The sequence below is a fragment of the Hyla sarda genome, chromosome 10 (assembly GCF_029499605.1).
Source record: "Hyla sarda isolate aHylSar1 chromosome 10, aHylSar1.hap1, whole genome shotgun sequence".
NCBI lineage: Eukaryota > Metazoa > Chordata > Amphibia > Anura > Hylidae > Hyla > Hyla sarda.
In genome coordinates, this window is record NC_079198.1 from 2,121,429 (window position 1) to 2,138,154 (window position 16,726).

Consider the following 16,726-nt stretch of genomic DNA (forward strand, 5'->3'; position numbering starts at 1 on the left):
TTTTACACTTAGTTCAGGGTTTTCTACCAGGGGGCCTCCAGCTGTTGTGAAACTACTGCTCCCAGCATGCCCGGACAGCCTTTGGCTGTCCGGGCATGCTGAGAGTTGTAGTTTTGCAACATCTGGAGGCCCCCTGGTAGGGAAACACTGACTTTTAGTATATGTCTTTACCTGCTCTGGCCGGCCCCCGCAACGGGAGCCGACCCGAGCAGATAATCACATGTTTTCCCGGGGGCTGCATCACTATATCGCAAAAAGCAAAAATCGCGATTTGATTGCTTTTGCGATATACTGTGCAGCCCGCACAGCAACTCTGCAATTCTACCCCGAGCGTGACTCGGGGTTACCGCTTCTAGCAGCGAAAATTAACCCCGAGTCACGCTCGGGAATACCGCTAGGCTGGTTAATTACATTCCGAACAGAGGATATTGACATCTGAAAACGTTTTGCTATCTTCTTATATCCTTCTCCAGCTTTGTGAGCGTCAACTATTTTCAGTTTCAGATTTCTAGACAACTGCTTAGAAGAACCCATGGTGCTGATTGTTGGGGCAAGGTCAGATGAGTCTGGGCATTTAAACCTTTGAGATTGACATCACGTGGTCTTCCCAGATGATGATTGAGAACAATCCATGACACTTGCAGGTCTCAGCTTTGCAAAGGGGGCAGTGCATGCTATAAATTCTGCAGGGGGCACAAATTTTTGCAGACGCCATTTTTTTGTTTTCTGTTATTATGAAAGTGTAAATGATGGAAATAAAATGTAACTTTTGGTGACATATTATAAGAATGTCTCATCTGTAATTTGATCCTTTTGGAGATTTTTCCATCTTTCCTTGGCTTCTTTATGCACATTAATACAAATTTTTACCTGGGGTGACCAAACTTTCGATCCCCACTGTATGACTATTTAGGGTGCAGTTCTTTTAGGGGGTAGAAGTATATACTCTACAGTTATGACTATGTAGGGTGCAGTTCTTATAGGGGGGTAGCAGTATATACTCTACAGTTATGACTATTTAGGGTGCAGTTCTTATAGGGGGTAGCAGTATATACTCTACAGTTATGACTATGTAGGGTGCAGTTCTTATAGGGGGTAGCAGTATATACTCTACAGTTATGACTATGTAGGGTGCAGTTCTTATAGGGGGTAACAGTATATACCCTACAATTATGACTATTTAGGGTGCAGTTTTTATAGGGGGTAGCAGTATATACTCTACAGTTATGACTATGTAGGGTGCAGTTCTTCTAGGGGGTAGCAGTATATACTCTACAGTTATGACTATTAAGGGTGCAGTTCTTCTAGGGGGTAGCAGTATATACTCTACAGTTATGACTATGTAGGGTGCAGTTCTTATAGGGGGTAGTAGTATATACTCTACAGTTATGACTGTGTAGGGTGCAGTTCTTATAGGGGGTAGCAGTATATACTCTACAGTTATGACTATGTAGGGTGCAGTTCTTATAGGGGGTAGCAGTATATACTCTACAGTTATGACTATGTAGGGTGCAGTTCTTATAGGGGGTAGTAGTATATACTCTACAGTTATGACTGTGTAGGGTGCAGTTCTTATAGGGAGTAGCAGTATATACTCTACAGTTATGACTATTTAGGTTTCAGTTCTTATAGGGGGTAGTAGTATATACCCTACAGTTATGACTATGTAGGGTGCAGTTCTTATAGGGGAGTAGCAGTATATACTCTACAGTTATAACTATTTAGGGTGCAGTTCTTATAGGGAGTAGCAGTATATACTCTACAGTTATGACTATTTAGGGTGCAGTTCTTATAGGGGGTAGCAGTATATACCCTACAGTTATGACTATTTAGGGTGCAGTTCTTATAGGGGGTAGCAGTATATACCCTACAGTTATGACTATTTAGGTTTCAGTTCTTATAGGGGGTAGTAGTATATACCCTACAGTTATGACTATTTAGGGTGCAGTTCTTATAGGGGGTAGCAGTATATACCCTACAGTTATGACTATGTAGGGTACAGTTCTTATAGGGGGATAGCAGTATATACTCTACAGTTATGACTATGTAGGGTACAGTTCTTATAGGGGTTAGCAGTATATACTCTACATAGTTATGACTATTTAGGGTGCAGTTTTTATAGGGGGTAGCAGTATATACTGTACAGTTATGACTATGTAGGGTGCAGTTCTTATAGGGAGTAGCAGTATATACTCTACAGTTATGACTATTTAGGGTGCAGTTCTTATAGGGGGGTAGCAGTATATACTCTACAGTCTATGTAGGGTGCAGTTCTTAAAGGGGGTAGCAGTATATACTCTACAGTTATGACTATGTAGGGTGCAGTTCTTATAGGGGGGTAGCAGTATATACTCTACAGTTATGACTATTTAGGGTGCAGTTCTTATAGGGGGTAGCAGTATATACCCTACAATTATGACTATTTAGGGTGCAGTTCTTATAGGGGGTAGCAGTATATACTCTACAGTTATGACTATGTAGGGTGCAGTTCTTATAGGGGGGGTAGCAGTATATACTCTACAGTTATGACTATGTAGGGTGCAGTTCTTATAGGGGAGTAGCAGTATATACTCTACAGTTATGACTATTTAGGGTGCAGTTCTTATAGGGGGTAGCAGTATATACCCTACAATTATGACTATGTAGGGTGCAGTTCTTATAGGGGGGTAGCAGTATATACTCTACAGTTATGACTATTTAGGGTGCAGTTCTTATAGGGGGGTAGCAGTATATACTCTACAGTTATGACTATTTAGGGTGCAGTTCTTATAGGGGGGTAGCAGTATATACTCTACAGTTATGACTATTTAGGGTGCAGTTCTTATAGGGGGTAGCAGTATATACCATACAATTATGACTATTTAGGGTGCAGTTCTTATAGGGGGATAGCAGTATATACTCTACAGTTATGACTATGTAGGGTGCAGTTCTTATAGGGGAGTAGCAGTATATACTCTACAGTTATGACTATTTAGGGTGCAGTTCTTATAGGGGGGTAGCAGTATATACTCTACAGTTATGACTATTTAGGGTGCAGTTCTTATAGGGGGTAGCAGTATATACTCTACAGTTATGACTATGTAGGGTGCAGTTCTTATAGGGGGTAGCAGTATATACTCTACAGTTATGACTATGTAGGGTGCAGTTCTTATAGGGGGGTAGCAGTATATACTCTACAGTTATGACTATGTAGGGTGCAGTTCTTATAGGGGAGTAGCAGTATATACTCTACAGTTATGACTATTTAGGGTGCAGTTCTTATAGGGGGGTAGCAGTATATACTCTACAGTTATGACTATTTAGGGTGCAGTTCTTATAGGGGGTAGCAGTATATACTCTACAGTTATGACTATGTAGGGTACAGTTCTTATAGGGGGGTAGCAGTATATACTCTACAGTTATGACTATGTAGGGTGCAGTTCTTATAGGGGGTAGCAGTATATACTCTACAGTTATGACTATGTAGGGTGCAGTTCTTATAGGGGGGTAGCAGTATATACTCTACAGTTATGACTATGTAGGGTGCAGTTCTTATAGGGGGTAGCAGTATATACTCTACAGTTATGACTATTTAGGGTGCAGTTCTTATAGGGGGGTAGCAGTATATACTCTACAGTTATGACTATTTAGGGTGCAGTTCTTATAGGGGGGTAGCAGTATATACTCTACAGTTATGACTATGTAGGGTGCAGTTCTTATAGGGGGGTAGCAGTATATACTCTACAGTTATGACTATGTAGGGTGCAGTTCTTATAGGGGGTAGCAGTATATACTTTACAGTTATGACTATTTAGGGTGCAGTTCTTATAGGGGGTAGCAGTATATACTTTACAGTTATGACTATTTAGGGTGCAGTTCTTATAGGGGGGTAGCAGTATATACTCTACAGTTATGACTATTTAGGGTGCAGTTCTTATAGGGGGGTAGCAGTATATACTCTACAGTTATGACTATGTAGGGTGCAGTTCTTATAGGGGGGTAGCAGTATATACTCTACAGTTATGACTATTTAGGGTGCAGTTCTTATAGGGGGGTAGCATTATCTACTCTATACTTTCTACCTCTGTCTTTTCTTACTCTCCACAATCCAGTCTATTCCGTTTATCTCCCAACAAAGCTTCCTCTCACCCACTGTACTGAGAAGAATTCAATAAGAGTCTACTAAGTGATAATCGGGATCAGACGGAGGCGGCCGGGGAATCCTATCACAGGCAGGTTGCAGAATGCAGGAGATAGAAGAGAAAATTAATACAGGTCAAGTTATTACCATTAGACTCCATTTGTGTCTGACAAAAGTAACTTTAAAGGCTGCAGCAGTAGTCAGGTATCTCAGCGCTGTAAGGACTCTGGGATATGTGACTTCAAATCCTGCCATGTAAATTTCTATGAAAATTTGGATAGCTGTGAGGGGGGAACTAGGAGGTTAATCCCAGTTTAATGCAATGATGCAGTCACAGGACCGGGGCTGCTGATTCTGTTATCTCTTCCCAACATTTCACTTCCCCATATTTCACCCAGCCAAATAGCTTGAAGAAAAGTGCGGATGGAGGCAATCCTAGCGCCTCAGGAAAATGTGTTATTAATATCTAAATAACTTCCCAATACTGTCTCTAAATCTCCCCTTCACCAGTCCAGATGAATTCTTTGAAGTTGTACCCTGTCTCATCTCTTCAATGTCTCTTTTTTAACTGGGCTTATTTCAGACTGGTAAACATCTAATTCCTTAAACCAAAGCCCCACTCACACTGATCCCCCCTATCCCTTCTGAAGAGAGGAACACAGATGCACACAGCCAAGTTTATCCACCGTACGCCACAATTACGGGGGTTCTGCTCTCTGCTCTTAATTGTGCATAGTAAATCAACTTCATCCCTCTTCTCTTTAAAAATAAATAAACAAATATATATATATTTAAAAATCATTACCATTTCTTTTTTTAGTGATAAGTCAATGGTTTATCATTAAGGGCTTAACAAGACTTTGTTACATACAAGATGCCCTCATGGCTTCCTCAAAGTAAACTTATACTTTGCCAAATACTGAGCCAAGTGCTAAACTGAGACAGGTGTCCCCGATCTTTCGATACCATGAATGAGGATCTATGGGAATTGTCTAGTTGTTCTTCCCAATAGATGTAGATACATATTATTTCATAGCTCCAGTCTGGGCACCGTTGGAATAATATTTGTAAAACTTCAGATTGTGTTTTAATAAAAGTAATCACAAAAAAAAAACAATGTAACAATAAACTACTGCTAACCACTGTGCTGCTATCCACTGAGTCACTGTGCTACTAACCACTGAGTCACTGTGCTGCTAACCACTGAGTCACTGTGCTGCTAACCACTGAGTCACTGTGCTGCTAACCACTGAGTCACTGTGCTGCTAACCACTGAGTCACTGTGCTGCTAACCACTGAGTCACTGTGCTGCTATCCACTGAGTCACTGTGCTGCTATTCACTGAGTCACTGTGCTACTAACCACTGAGTCACTGTGCTGCTATCCACTGAGTCACTGTGCTACTAACCTCTGAGTCACTTTGCTGCTAACCACTGAGTCACTGTGCTACTAACCTCTGAGTCACTGTGCTGCTAACCACTGAGTCACTGTGCTGCTAACCACTGAGTCACTGTGCTGCTATTCACTGAGTCACTGTGCTACTAACCTCTGATTCACTGTGCTGCTAACAACTGAGTCACTGTGCTGCTAACAACTGAGTCACTGTGCTGCTATCCACTGAGTCACTGTGCTGCTAACCACTGAGTCATTGTGCTACTAACAACTGAGTCACTGTGCTGCTATCCACTGAGTCACTGTGCTGCTAACCACTGAGTCATTGTGCTACTAACAACTGAGTCACTGTGCTGCTAACAACTGAGTCACTGTGCTGCTATTCACTGAGTCACTGTGCTGCTAACAACTGAGTCACTGTGCTGCTATTCACTGAGTCACTGTGCTGCTAACAACTGAGTCACTGTGCTGCAAACAAACCACTGAGTCACTGTGCTGCTAACCACTGAGTCACTGTGCTGCTAACCACTGAGTCACTGTGCTGATAAAACTATGCTGCAAAAGACTGAGCTGTTAACCACTGATCCACTGTTATGCTAACAACTGAGCCACAATAATATTCACTTTGCTGCTAACTATTGTGCTACTAACCACTGATCCACTATGCTACTACCCACTGTGCTACTAACCACTGATCCACTGTGTTACTAACCACTGACCCACTGTGCTACTAACCACTGATCCACTATGCTACTAACCACTGATCCACTGTGCTACTAACCACTGATCCACTGTGCTACTAACCACTGATCCACTTTGCTACTAACCACTGATCCACTTTGCTACTGATCACTGCTCCACTATGCTACTAACCACTGATCCACTATGCTACTAACCACTGATCCACTATGCTACTAACCACTGATCCACTGTGCTACTAACCACTGATCCACTGTGCTACTAACCACTGATCCACTGTGCTACTAACCACTGATCCACTGTGCTGCTCACCACTGATCCACTGTGCTACTAACCACTGATCCACTGTGCTACTAACCACTGATCCACTGTGCTACTAACCACTGATCCACTGTGCTGCTAACCACTGATCCACTGTGCTACTAACCACTGATCCACTGTGCTACTTACCACTGATCCACTATGCTACTAACCACTGATCCACTGTGCTACTAACCACTGATCCACTGTGCTACTAACCACTGATCCACTGTGCTGCTAACCACTGATCCACTGTGCTACTAACCACTGATCCACTGTGCTACTAACCACTGATCCACTGTGCTACTAACCACTGATCCACTATGCTACTAACCACTGATCCACTGTGCTACTAACCACTGATCCACTGTGCTACTAACCACTGATCCACTGTGCTGCTAACCACTGATCCACTGTGCTGCTAACCACTGTGTCACTGGCTCATTTCTACTGTGGATGTCATTCATTGCAATGCAAGTGAGCCAAATCTATAGCAAAAAGCGCCACCAAAAACATCAATAAAATCTATATAAATTTTATTTAGTAGATTTTAGGCTTGCCTCACCATAGACATATTTACATCATGTATGAACATACTCTGATGGTGCAATTATCAGAAACAACAACAATCAACTTCTGACTATAGAGACCTCACTGCAAAAAATGAACTAGGATGAAACATTAAAAAAATCCTCAGCACTCGCTGGAAAAGGGAAGCGTGAGCAGTGTTATTAAATTCCCTGTGTAATAATAATAATATGCGCCCTTATCTGCGCCGCTCTCCTCCTGCCCCTGTCGCTCCCTCTCCTCCCGTCACACTTCATTTAGGCAGAGTTTATCTTGCAAACATTTGCCTACTTTGTTCGTGTATACCGTCTTCTCCCGGCTACTCGTTCCCAAAAGCCAATGTTTGTCTTTGTAATTGTTATCTTTGTTGTGTTATTGTTGTAGCTCATTTGTTTCAGGCTGCCTTGTGACATGTAAGCTTCATCAGCACTGAGAGGATGTCCCTGGGTTTGTGTCTCTCAATATGCGCACACAGAGCCAGGGAATTGCTTGACACTTGTCTGGGCCTTTCTGTGCCCCCCATTATTTAAAATGATCCCACTCACAAATCCCAGGCTGTGTCGTGTTTGATTACATTGGCAACCTTGAGTAATCCCCTGACTTAATGAAGTGAGCGTGCACTCCTCACACGGGGGCTTGTTGGTTTAATGAATGCAGATAGGTTGTGATAAATGGTGGGGGGGTACATGGTAACTTCTGACTCGTGATGTATGATCCTGAAGGTGAAACAAGGATGGATCCAGAGGCAAAAATAAAGAAACAGTCCCCAACTAGGGGACCTTCCATGGCTTTCACCTCTAAGGCCATGTTCACACAGCAGAATTTCTGCATTGAAAGCCGCATGGAAATTCTGCATGACTTTCCGCAAAAATATAAGTCATGTCTTGCTGAATTCGGCTGAAGAAGCCCATTGAAGTCAATTGGGTTTTTAGTTTTTCTCCGCTTAGGGTACGTTCACACTCGTGGATTTTTTAGCGGGTTTTCCGCTGCGTATTTGAAAGTGGGCGTGCTCTTCTCGGCTGTCCGTAGCAGATTTTCCACAGCGGAATTTACGCTGCGGAAAATCCGCCACAGTCCTTACTGACTTCAATGGGGCTTGCGGCAGATTTTCCGCAGTGTACATTCCACCGCGGAAAATCTGAGCTCGCCCACTTTCAAATACGCAGCGGAAAACCCGCTAAAAAATCTCCACGTGTGAACGTACCCTAAATGTGGATTTTGTGTGAATTTCATGCAGAATTCATGCGGATTTCATGCAAAATGTAACTTTTGTAATGAATAAAGGCACTTTTTAATGTGTACTGTGGATTAGTGCGGAAATTCTGCACGATTTCCACAGAAATTCTGCATAGATTCCGCAACTGATTGAAAAATTTAGAATTTCGGCCAGATTAATGCAGCTGAAAATTTACGGATCTATGCAGAATCTGCTGGAAAAAAACCCTGTTAAGACATTCTGCAAAAAAGACTGCACGTTTTGTTGAATGGGGATTCCACTGTTCCATTCGCACACCAGAATATCCACTGTGGAAATTCTGCAGCAGAATTTCTGATTTCTAGATTCTGCAAAATCATTGAACATGTCTTTAAATTTTTAAGACTTTAGGCAGAATCCTGTTGAATTCAATGGGGCTTTGAATTTCAGCAGAATTCTGTGTTTTGAGCACATACTGCTCAAATTCTGCAAAACTGCAAAAATTCTGCAGCAAGCTTTGCAGAACGGAATTTGAGCGGCATAGCGGAATTCTCACCATGTGAACATGGCCTAAGTCTGATAATAAATCTCAGGCATAGTTTGGCAGAGGAGGCCGGCGTAACAAAAATGACTGCGAGTGTGAACAAAAGTGAAAACATCAAAGCAACTTAAAGAGAACCTGTCATGATCTTGTTATATTTTATAATCCCCCCAGGTCACTCCCCCATCATGATAAACCACCTCCTGCCTTTATTTTTATTATTTGTTCGTTTTCTACCTTGATATTGTTTTGTATTTTCTGCTCAGTCAGATTTACAGACTGGGAAGGGGTGTTCCCCAGCAGGCGTGAGATCATCTGAAGCCATACAGGGGAGAACTTCCTCCCTCATTCTGCTACACACATCCCAGAGCAGTTCAGTGTGAGATGAGCTATGATTTGCTAAAGCTGCACACACACCCCCTCAGCATTTTTTGATTTTGGACTTCTGCTTGGCCAGCAGGAGGCCAAAGTCTGTGCAAGAGATGGGGAGGAAATGTCCTCTGGACAAGTAGGGAGACAACTAGTGGCAGCTTTTTTAACCCCTTAACAATGCAGGACGTATATTTATGTCCTGCGCCGGCTCCCGCGATATGAAGTGGGGTCGCGCTGCGACCCCGCATCACATCGCGTTAGTCCCGGCGTTCATCAACGGCTGGGACCCGCGGCTAAAACCACACATTGCAGATCGCGGCAATGTGCGGTATTAACCCTTTATAAACGGCGGTCAAAGCTGACCGCCGCTTCTAAAGTGAAAGTGAAACTATCCCGGCTAGTCAGTCGGGCTGTTCGGGACCGCCGCGGTGAAATCGCAGCGTCCCGAACAGCTTACAGGACACCGGGAGGCCCCTTACCGGTCTCCTCGGTGTCCGATCGACAAATGACTGCTCCGTGCCTGAGATCCAGGCAGGAGCAGTCAAGCGCCGATAACACTGATCACAGGCGTGTTAATACACGCCAGTGATCAGCATAGGAGATCAGTGTGTGCAGTGTTATAGGTCCCTATGGGACCTATAACACTGCAAAAAAAAAAAAGTTTAAAAAAAAAGTGTTAATAAAGGTCATTTAACCCCTTCCCTAATAATAGTTTGAATCACCCCCCTTTTCCCATAAAAATAATAAAACAGTGTAAATAAAAATAAACATATGTGGTATCGCCACGTACGTAAATGTCCGAACTATAAAAATATATCATTAATTAAACTGCACGGTCAATGGCGTACACGTAAAAAAATTCCAAAGTCCAAAAAAGCGTATTTTGGTCACTTTTTATACCATTTAAAAATGAATAAAAAGTGATCAAAAAGTCCGATCAACACAAAAATCGTACCGATAAAAACTTCAGATCACGGCGCAAAAACTGAGTCCTCATACCGCCCTGTACATGGAAAAATAAAAAAGTTATAGGTGTCAGAAGATGACATTTTTAAACGTATAAATTTTCCTGCGTGTAGTTATGATTTTTTTGCAGAAGACAATATCCAACCTATATAAGTCGGGGATCATTGTAACCGTATGGACCTACAGAATAAAGAGAAGGTGTCATTTTTACCGAAATATGCACTGCGTAGAAACGGAAGCCCCCAAAAGTTACAAAATGGCGTTTTTTCTTCGATTTTGTCGCACAATGATTTTTGTTTTCCGTTTTGCTGTGAATTTTTGGGTATAATGACTAATGTCACTGCAAAGTAGAATTGGTGACGCAAAAAATAAGCCATAATATGGATTTTTAGGTGGAAAATTGAAAGGTTTATGATTTTTAAAAGGTAAGGAGGAAAAAACGAAAGTGCAAAAACTGAAAAAACCCCGGTCCTTAAGGGGTTAAACACAAATAAAACAGAAAACTTTCTTTATTTATTTATTTTTTAAACAAAGTACATTAGAAAGATTTTTTATTTACCATAAGGAGTGCTGTCCGGGCATGCTGAAAGTTGTAGTTTTGCAACAGCAGGAGGCACCCTGGTTGGAAAACACTGCTGTAGCCTACAGAAACAAGTTCAACTAACATCCTAAATGACATTTTATCCTGTCCTATTTTTTACAAGAGAGTCACTCTACTGGAGTCTCTCCTGCTATTGCAAAACTACAACGCCAATCATGAAAGGACTTGATAAGACTTGTATTTTTGCAACAGCTGGTGAGCAACAGGTTGGAGATCACTGTCCTTTACAATGTGCAATGCTGTCAGGGCATGCTGGGAGTTGTAGTTTTTCAACAGCTGGAGGGAAACAGGTTGGGGAACCCTGCCCTATATAATGGGCATGCTGTCAGGACATGCTGGGAGCTGTAGTTTTGTAACAGCTGGAGAGACACATGTTGGAAAACATTGCCTTATAAAATAAGCGAAGCAGTCAAGACATGCAGGGAGTTGGAGTTTTGCAACAGCTGGAGGCACCTTGGTTGGGAAACACTTCTATAGATGAACATGCAAATACCTTATCAGGTGGTAGAAGAACAACCACATTACATTAAATCCATAAACATAGCTAATGTGGTAAGAGGTTGGAATACTAGCTAATGTGCGAACGTAGAATTTACCTGGGTGTATGCCAATACTAGGGCCCAGAACAGGGTGACAGAGTATTGGATAATAATGGTAATAATAGTACTGGATACCAGTATGTAGACCTAGAACATAGGAAACAGGATGATGTCCAAAACATGGATGACAAGTAAACTGAACTAAAAAACTGAGGTGTTGACCTAGTGGCCATAAATTGGGAATATAGTAAATGGTATGAATATTATTTTATGGACTCAGAATATGTAGTCCACAGGGAGAATACCAGGGCATGGATAGGTCAGATTACACAAGGTGACAGCTCAAGGTGTTCACATATGTAGGTGTGTGTATAATGCAGACACATTCATGACCTGTGTAAGGCAGGAATGGTGGTCCGGGATCGCTATACTGTTTTTATTCCCTTCCTGGCTAGTCAAGTTTTTCAGTGTGTCAGCACAGGTGCTGAAGACAGCTGGTTACTGGGCTTTAAAAGAAGGAGCAACTCAGTCTGCAGGAGAGGCAGTGAGGAACCGGAACCTCTGATAGGATTTTTGATTCCTGAAATTTGCAGGACTCAATGCATCACAGATAAAGGGAAAGCCTCTTTGAGAAAGTAGCAGAGTGTAAAAAGTTACCAGCTGACCAGTGGGCAGATGTTGTAGCGCTATTCTTGAAAAAAGAGGTACAAAAGAGGTACTGCGACCTGAGTGAGTAAAACGCCAGTCACTTCACCCCATTCAAGGGTGAGGGTTGACTTGAAGTAAACCTGCATGTGTGTGGAGGCTGGGTCCACAACTGGACTTTTTGGGAGTTTGCCACCAAGGTCACAGAGGCATGACCTAATCTAGCTTATAATGAGATGGCTGCTGACCGAGGAAATCACCCCAGGCCAAATGTGGAGAGAGTTCTTCTGATCCCTACTTGCAAGGATCCAACCCTGGATTGGACAGGTAGGGCATACAGGTGCCAACCAGATTGCCAAGCTTTGTGGAGTGGTACAATGTCACTGAGGAGCTTTTCAGAAGATACTTGTTGTCCCTGGCATCATTGGCACTCCCAACTGCAGGCATCTCCAAAACATGCTATGCCAGGGACAACAAGTCATCCAACATGACTGGTAAGACTGTTCCAGTTGCTAAAGGGATGAGAAATGTCTTAAAGGGAGGTGGGTCAGGGGGGAACAAGCAGTTAGGCTCAGACCCAACGACCTGGGTCACAAGTCAAAGACCAGGGCAGTATACAGTGTTGGTGATGCCATGAACTTGGACATATAGCTTCCAAGTGTCCCCTGACCACTAAGCCTATGGAATGCAACACTTCCAGACATGTTTCCCTATTTGCATGGCCAGTTGTTGCTGTAGAGACTATGACAGACTGCGCCTTAGGTGTGTAAGGTTTCCATAGGAGGTTATGCTGTGCTGGCTCTGTTGAACAATAGCAAATTGGGGACCTTGATATATGACCTGAGAGCATACAGGGGTCATACTATTGGGCTCTTGGGAATACATAGAGTACCCTACAGCAGTGTGGTGGTCATTGTGGTGTAGCTGGTACATCCTGAAATGCTCATCTAGTCCCTGGGGTCCTGTTCAGCTTATAAAGCCCAGTCTTTAGATCCATCGCAAGATACTTGTTACGGCACTGAAAACCAGGTTGCTTCCTGGTTTAGGCAGGATGGTGCTACAATGCCCATAAACACTAGGGTGCCCTCTGTGTGTAGAGATTCGAGCCTACCCTTTCCACCTAACACGTGAATAAGATAAGACTGGGCAGACGGCTTCACACAAAGCTACTGTCTATTGCGTGACGTCGGCCTAGAGTACAGGCTACAGATGGGCCTGGAAAGCACACGCAGCCTATAGGCATGACACATTTATTTCTACAATATGATGTTATTTCTACAATATGATGTTATTTCTACAATATGGCGCCCGCTGTAGACATCATGGGGATAAGAGTACTGTAAGTATTCTGTTTCCAGAGGGGCGTCTGTTCAGAATCCCATTATCAGCACTAAAAGATAATACATATGTATTGCAAAATTACACATGTACATCTAATAGAGTAAATGCCTAAAAAAATATATTTTTCACTGGACAATCTCTTTAAATCATTTATTCACACTGTGATTCTGGGAAGGGATCTACCCCTATTCTTACCTTTTACTGTTGATAATGTGCGTCATGAGGTAACGCCCGAACCATTTGACCCAAACGCTGTACCAGCCATAGGGGTGACCAAAAAAATAAATAAAGTAAAAGTTCAGAAAGAAATTTCAGATATAGAGTAAGAGCTATCCCACAATACATTTGGGAGCCGCTCAGGTCATGGATCCTACATTGTAATAAAATGGTTGGTCACAATTTCAACGTTCTGACAAGAAGTTTCCCCACATGGCTGTTAACCAAGAGCCACTGTACAGAGTAGACAATGTATGTGAGGACATTTTTGAGCAGCTTTTGGTACCCCAACCATATGGCAGAGGGGTCTTAGATCAAGCCTACAAACATGTGCTAAGTGGACATCTTGGAGGTAAAAAGACCACAGAGTCATCTTACTGCATTAATTACTGTCCAAGGGTGAAGTTCAGAGGTGATGTCCAGAATGTCTACAAACCCCCCCCCCGAGAAAAATGACATCATCGTGGAATGGGAGCACTATATTGGCTAATAGACCTCTACCCTCTTACTTGGAGGAGCCAGGCCAAGAGGCCAAATGTCACTCACTTGGCATTTTTGGTGGAGCACTGGTCAGGCAAACTGTGCGAATGCTTTGACCTGAACACATTGCTTGATGGCCAAAAGTGTTCATCCCCACAAGTTCAGACACAGGGGACGGTATATTAGACAGTGACAGAGATGGTGGTCGGGATCACAGTATTTCCCCAAAGTACCTACATGTATATACCAGGTAGCAGGAAGCGAAAATCTTCTCCAGGCTATGGTGTAATATGTGCCCTCCTGTATACAGTGCAGTGGTGGGTATATAGATAGATTCACTGGTGAGGCCGGATTTAGTTTGTGCCCTCCTGTATGAGTATATAGTGCAGTACATAGAGGGTATATAGGTATATACTGATGAGGCCTGGTGTACATGCAGAGTATATAGGAAGATATAGTGATGAATCTTGGTGTTGTATGTGCCCTCATGAATGAGTGTACAGTGCAGTACATTAAGGTTATATAGGTAGATACAGTATACTGTACTGGTGAGGTCGTGTGTAGTATTTACCCTCCTGTATGAGTATACAGTACAGTGCATGGAGGGTATATAAGTATATATACTGGTGAGGCCTGGTGTAGTATATACCCTCCTGTATGAGTATACAGTACAGTGCATGGAGGGTATATAAGTATATATACTGGTGAGGTCTGGTGTAGTATATACCCTCCTGTATGTGAGTATACAGTACAGTACATGGAGGGTATATAAGTATATATACTAGTGAGGTCTGGTGTAGTATATACCCTCCTGTATGAGTATACAGTACAGTGCATGGAGGGTATATAGGTAGATATACTGGTGAGGCCTGGTGTAGTATATACCCTCCTGAATGAGTATACAGTACAGTACATGGAGGGTATATAAGTATATATACTGGTGAGGTCTGGTGTAGTATATACCCTCCTGTATGAGTATACAGTACAGTACATGGAGGGTATATAAGTAGATATACTGGTGAGGCCTGGTGTAGTATATACCCTCCTGTATGAGTATACAGTACAGTACATGGAGGGTATATAAGTAGATATACTGGTGAGGCCTGGTGTAGTATATACCCTCCTGTATGTGAGTATACAGTACAGTACATGGAGGGTATATAAGTATATATACTGGTGAGGTCTGGTGTAGTATATACCCTCCTGTATGAGTATACAGTACAGTACATGGAGGGTATATAAGTATATATACTGGTGAGGCCTGGTGTAGTATATACCCTCCTGCATGAGTATACAGTACAGTACATTGAGGGTATATAAGTAGATATACTGGTGAGGTCTGGTGTAGTATTTACCCTCCTGTATGAGTATACAGTACAGTACATGGAGGGTATATAAGTATATATACTGGTGAGGTCTGGTGTAGTATATACCCTCCTGTATGAGTATACAGTACAGCACATGAAGGGTATATAAGTAGATATACTAGTGAGGCCTGGTGTAGTATATACCCTCCTGTATGAGTATACAGTACAGTACATGGAGGGTATATAAGTAGATATACTGGTGAGGCCTGGTGTAGTATATACCCTCCTGCATGAGTATACAGTACAGTACATGGAGGGTATATAAGTAGATATACTGGTGAGGTCTGGTGTAGTATATACCCTCCTGTATGAGTATACAGTACAGTACATGGAGGGTATATAAGTATATATACTGGTGAGGCCTGGTGTAGTATAAACCCTCCTGTATGAGTATACAGTACAGTACATGGAGGGTATATAAATATATATACTGGTGAGATCTGGTGTAGTATATACCCTCCTGTATGAGTATACAGTACAGTACATTGAGGGTATAAAGGTATATATACTGGTGAGGCCTGGTGTAGTATATACCCTCCTGTATGAGTATACAGTACAGTATATGGAGGGTATAAAAGTATATATACTGGTGAGGCCTGTGTAGTATATACCCTCCAGTATGTGAGTATACAGTACAGTACATGGAGGGTATATAAGTATATATACTGGTGATGTCTGGTGTAGTATATACCCTCCTGTATGAGTATACAGTACAGTACATGGAGGGTATATAAGTAGATATACTGGTGAGGCCTGGTGTAGTATATACCCTCCTGTATGAGTATACAGTACAGTACATGGAGGGTATAAAAGTATATATACTGGTGAGGCCTGGTGTAGTATATACCCTCCTGTATGAGTATACAGTACAGTACATGGAGGGTATATAAGTATATATACTGGTGAGGTCTGGTGTAGTATATACCCTCCTGTATGAGTATACAGTACAGTACATGGAGGGTATATAAATATATATACTGGTGAGATCTGGTGTAGTATATACCCTCCTGTATGAGTATACAGTACAGTACATGGAGGGTATATAAGTATATATACTCGTGAGGCCTGGTGTAGTATATACCCTCCTGTATGTGAGTATACAGTACAGTACATGGAGGGTATATAAGTATATATACTGGTGATGTCTGGTGTAGTATATACCCTCCTGTATGAGTATACAGTACAGTACATGGAGGGTATAAAGGTATATATACTGGTGAGGCCTGGCACAGAACAGGGGGTGATCACATGTACACATACCCCCCTGGTACTGGCAGGTAGCCGCCTCTATGGCCTCATCCACTCGGCAGCGCATGTAAGAGGCCGATAAATCCTCTCAGTAATTAGCGCTGATAAATCGGGCGTCTGCTCCGGAGGGAGATGTG

The 16,726-nt window shown here is 42.4% G+C and overlaps 1 protein-coding gene and 1 long non-coding RNA gene across 17 annotated transcripts in view; one reads left to right on the forward strand and one right to left on the reverse strand.

The window, feature by feature from the left end:
* Positions 1 to 16,726, forward strand: part of LOC130294460 (uncharacterized) — a 189,308-nt gene that overhangs the window by 114,623 nt on the left and 57,959 nt on the right. Inside the window, exon 4 of one of the 7 annotated variants that reach the window (XR_008848503.1) lies at positions 499 to 888. The exons of the other annotated variants lie outside the window; for them this stretch is intronic. This is a non-coding gene — a long non-coding RNA (uncharacterized LOC130294460). Of the gene's footprint in view, positions 1 to 498; positions 889 to 16,726 lie in introns of those variants that run through there. 7 annotated transcript variants of the gene reach the window in all.
* The window catches only part of PAX7 (paired box 7), a 169,657-nt gene that overhangs the window by 100,371 nt on the left and 52,560 nt on the right, over positions 1 to 16,726 (reverse strand). The gene's annotated exons all lie outside the window — the stretch shown is intronic.